The sequence below is a fragment of the Dipodomys spectabilis genome, unplaced genomic scaffold (genome assembly GCF_019054845.1).
Source record: "Dipodomys spectabilis isolate Male_0828 unplaced genomic scaffold, ASM1905484v1 ptg000056l, whole genome shotgun sequence".
Lineage (NCBI taxonomy): Eukaryota > Metazoa > Chordata > Mammalia > Rodentia > Heteromyidae > Dipodomys > Dipodomys spectabilis.
The window spans coordinates 877,541-882,950 of NW_024870733.1; the positions used below are offsets into that span (position 1 = coordinate 877,541).

General features: G+C 33.6%; 1 pseudogene; it reads left to right on the forward strand.

Annotated features, from left to right (window-relative positions):
* Nucleotides 1-4,824: 4,824 nt before the first annotated feature.
* LOC122108319 lies at nt 4,825-4,924 on the forward strand (annotated as a pseudogene).
* The last annotated feature ends 486 nt before the right edge of the window (nt 4,925-5,410 follow it).

Here is a 5,410-nt window from a genome sequence, read left to right on the forward strand (position 1 = left end):
CTTTAATTACCAAAATTATTCTTTCAAAAAGATAATTTGGGTCAAAATATTTAGGGAGAAAGGGCCCTTCAAAATGAAAGAAGGTATTGGATTCACACTTTTCTGTTTGTAACACTTTCCACAATGTCTTTGCACGTGAAGCACTGAAACACAGAAAAAAATCTGATTGGTTACGCCAATGATTACACATTTCTAAGTAGCTCACAAAAAATAATATCCTTATTAACATGAGGTAGTGAAGACGTCTCTTATTACATAAGCCAAAAAGTTTGGGATTAGAAAAGAATTGAGAAAATTGAAAAGGTAAGAAATCAATGTTCTTAGAAGCCCTATATAAGCATACTGACTTCAGCAGTGGAGGGAGGCCAAAAATTTTGATATAGATTGTCTTAATATTTTTGCTACCTAAAGTGATTTTACAGAGCCTATTTGGCTCACTACAATGTAGAACAGTTTGAATGAGGACAGGAAAATAAATTCTACGTCCAAATGAGGCAACTTAAAAGAGTTTTAAAAGAGAAACCATGAAGATGTAGCGGGGTGGGGTTGGGAGGAGATCTTATAGTCTTTCAGCTTCACTGGACTTGAAGTCAAGAAGCTGTGCTTAATTGGAAATCAGGGAAGAGCTAGGAGGAGGACATAGAATTAGGACATAGAAGCATTGTCCTTTGTAATAGACACTGTTACCCAAGGTATGGATGATTTAACTCTATTCTGTTCCATACATCTTGCTGAGCAAATGCAAGACCAAGAAAAAATAATCTATTGAAATAATTTTGCAAAGAATAACTTCACTGATCCTGATATGGTATCTAAGGAGAGTCTTAAGAGAGAACATAAAAGTGGAGTATACTTCGGTTTCCTCTAAGCATCTTGTTAGCAAAATATATCTTTGAGGTTAGAAGTGATTGAACCAAAAAGTAGTGGAGTACTTATTTTTGTGGAACTTTAGACACAAGAAGACTTTCAAGGTAAAAGAAAAAAAGTATAGCTAAATATTTGTGATCACAGCTTCTTGAATCGGTTTTTTGGAGACAAAGTTTTACATTAGAGTTTGTCCTCATTAACATAGATGTTGGATTTTCGTGGCAACCAAATGCAAGGGTGAAGCTTAATGGACTCCCTTGGACAAGTAAACAGCATGGTAGAAAAAAAATGGCAAATAATATTTAGGAAATTAGTTTGGCTAATTACTTTGCCAGAACAAAGAATGAAAGATATAATTCAAAATCACTTGACTTAAAAGTATGAAGAAAGAGTAGTGAAGAGAGATGATAGAAACATAGAGGACTCTTCTGTCTCCAATGGAGTAATGGATTCTTGATCTTGTTTCTTCCATTCTATCTTCACAAGCCATCAAGTGTGGCTGAGGACTGGAGTATCCATTTCAGACAAAGAGAACTCACAGAAGAAAATATTTGCAGCAGATGTAGGTGATTCACAACCTTAGACAATCTACTTAAATCTGTTCAAAATTCTCTGCTACACCAAACTGCCCTCTTTGAACAGCTTTGTTTGCTATTCCCCAGACTACCCTTCATGAACTATTTAAAATTTTGAGAGGTCATATACTCCTCTCTAGAGATTGCTGTTTGGTTGTGATTTTTGTGTGTTTCTGTTTTTTGTTGTGTTTTTTAATTAAATTTCAAAAGGTTGTGCAAGTGTATTACAATAAATATGTCCATCTAATTGTCCAATGCTCCTGGATCAGAGTGACTCCTTCTATCATTCTCAACCAACCCTTCTCCAAGATGTATTTCAGATTTATCACTTCCTTTATCACATGTGTACATTGAGTATTCTAGCTGTACTTGCCCCTTGTTCCATTTTTCATTCATTCTGTCTTTACTATTATTCCTCTCTGGTTTCAACTTCCTGATAGTCATTCTGTTAAACTGTTAATATTCTGAAAGTTTTATATACTATCCATGGAGTTTCAATCCTGCATACACTTGAACTGATGTCAGCTTATATTTCCATAATTCATTCATCTGCAATAACAATTTGCAAGACTGGAGAGGTGAAGCACCTAGACATGATTTTATTCTGATCCATTTGGAAGATTAATCTTTAGTCAACAAGAAAGTTTAAAAATGGCTTAGAATATAATCCTAACTACCAAATTTTATAAATGGCTTTGAAAAAGGTTTATGATTATTTTATTTTACATGGGATAATATTTTCTACTACCTATAAGTTTTGGAAAAAGTAGAAGACGACGATTTACTACTATACAGGAATATGGTAGAAATAGAAGACAGATTTTTTGTTTGTCACATCTCTGATGAGTACCCATATTCATGACTTTAAGTCATATTTCTTACTATGTTAGACTGATAGGTAAAACATAAAATAACATATGATAAAGCAACTATTTGTGACATTTTAAAATGCACCTTAGGGGCTTGGAAGGTGGCTCAGTGGTAGAGTGCTTTCCTTGCATGCATGAGGCCCTGGGTTCGATTCCTCAGCACCACATAAGCAGAAAAAGCCAGAAGTGGCGCTGTGGCTCCAGTGGTAGAGTGCTAGCCTTGAGCTGAAGAGCTGAGGGACAGCTCCCAGGCCCAGAGTTCAGGCCCCATGACTGGCAAAAAAATATATATATACCTTAGTAAGTGATTAAACTTACTTTATTAGCTAGTGTTTGGGTTTGAATTATGGGAGGTTTTTCTATTTGACACATTTCTGTAAGGCACATACTGAACAACACAAATGGTGCATGGTACTATTTCTACACTTTAATGAATGGTTGAACCTGTTTGGCATTAGTGCTGGGTAAATAAAGCAACTCTATTGTAACTTGCACCCTAAACTTGAAAAATTTGTAATGTCAATATTGTCTACTTGTCAAATGTAATTTTGGTGAATGTGATTTTTAAAAGATTATTTGAAAAGGAATCTGTTTTCAGGAGATTAAGTGTAGGTTATCATTGGTTTGAGAATGATAACATTTTTATTTTACAGAAACAAGTTTTACTGAAGTACCAGTATTTTGAAGCATTAACGATCTTCTCAATTAATGTTTTTGTGAATTATATTTGACCTGTAATTCAAGTTTGCCTAGCCTTGGTAGACCAATTATGGATCTATCGTTCTAGGAACTATTTTTTTTGCCTACTTATGCTGGACTGAAATCTTTGAGTAATCATTAGAAGAGGGGTATTAAAAATAATTTTGTGACATTTGTGATCTTGGTCACTCAAATGGGCTGGTCATTTGTAAACTGAAAGTTTGAATTACTGTACTTTCTCTCAGATTTCGTGATCTCATCTTTCATTTTAAGTTGCATTGCATTACACAATTGCTTACCACTAATTCTGGTGTCATAAGGAATTGAGATGGATTTTCAATTACTTTCTGTTGGCATGTTTCATGAGCCTAGGTGAGAAATCTTCCCCTTGTTATCAGATGAAGAGGATAACTAAGACCTGGGATCCTAGGACCCGTGGGTCCTGCAGAAGAATAATACCTTTTAGATATCGTATCAGCAAAATTTGGGTACAATCAGTAGAAATGCTTCAGAAATATAGAGAAAAACATTTTGCAACCAGTGAGTTAAAACAATAAACAGAGCAGCAGAGTAAAATCCCTTATACATTAGAGGAAAACAATTGTTTTTTTTTTACAATGTGAATTCAGAAGACCAAGAATACTTAGAACATATCACAAGTTTATACCAAAGACATTGCATTGATACTTTTTATATTCTAATGTACATTCTAAACCTTATTATTTATATTCCAATCTATTTATTGTAATAAATATCTATTTATTTGTCAAATTATCAATTAATTCTAGTAAGTTCCACTGTGTGAAATAAAATATCAGCACGTATAAATATAAAATATATAACTATAAAATATAATAAAAAAAGCACATGTTTTGCAATGTTCTGTTGTGGTTACGGTATCAAAGGCAACTGTGTTTTAAAATATTATTCCATTATTTCTACCTCAGTGTTTGGTAGAGTTGGACCTAAAGCTTTACCATTTGGAGATTTACAGCCTAGAGACAAGAGGAAACACTGTGATTAAAACATTACCAATTTAAGGCCTATTATCGAGGAGAAACATATAGACTTCTCTTGTAACTATGAAAATATTTGATGAAAGAAAGGCAGTAGTGTAAATTCCTGCCTGGATGGATGGTAGACTGGCCAGGACATTTGGTAATCATGCATGTGAAATTTTTTTCACCTTCTTGGCTTTAGCTACTATTGAAATGTTAGGTATAAAAAACAATTATATTTTGATAAAATACCTTCTAGCCTAAATGATTCTGCCTTAACTGTTTATCTCTCTATGATCCCTTTTAACTAATATTAGTTTTGTTCCAATAAGAAAATCTATGCTGTCAGGGTAAGATATTCTGGTTGGTCTGTTGCTACAGGGAAGAAGAGTAAAGGTGTAAAAGAGTCAGGTAGACATTTGTACCAGTAAGACATCATTTAGGAATTTTTAAGCTGCAGAAGTTTAGAAGTAGCTCTTAAGCAAGGCTTACTTTGAATCCATTAACTCCACAAAGCTAACTCAGTTTATAAATAAGTTCTTGAAAAACAATCACCTTTGGACCTAGCTATAAAGGCTTCAAAGTATGATCAAATTTAAAATGAAAAAGACTTAAAATAGTCATTGACAAAAAAATTCCAAATGTGAGCAATCGACCAAACAATATAAGCTTTTCCCAATATACACAGAATTTTAGAGAAGTAAGATCAATAACATTTTTAGGAACAATAAGGTTTCCTAGTTAAAAACAGTCAACCAAGGATATATGCCTGTATAAAGATTGCATCAATAACTACTTAAATTTACAGGATACTACATGCTTCAGCAGGACGTTTACCCAAATTACTACAATATAGAGATTATCATGGCATTTGCACAAGGATGATATGAAAATTTGTGAAATATTCCATATTTTTCATTCTTGAGATGCAAGAAATGAAAAACAGTTATTAAAAAATTGATTACAAAAATACAAGTCGTTATGTCGAAAAATGAACTTTACAACTTTGTGCGGGTGGAGGGGTAGCAGGGAGGATTGAGTGGGGGAGCAGGGGAAGGATGGGAATGGATGGGGAGGGCAAATACAGGAGGAGGCTACAATGCTTGATGAGAAATGTACTCATTATCTTGCCCATGTAATTGTAACCCCTCTGTACAGTATTTTCACAATAAAAAATTTAAAAAGGCAAATGTAACAATATATGTAATTCATTGAACTGAAAGTTAGTTTGACATCAGTGCGTTAAATCCTCACCTTAGAATGGCCTTTATATAGCACAATCTTTACAAAACATTTGAAATTGGATAACATTGTCATTTTATCCCAAAGAAATAAAATACTATAAGGACCTAGGAAAAAAAGGAATCTTAAACTTTTTCTATATGGAATGCTATCTGAAATA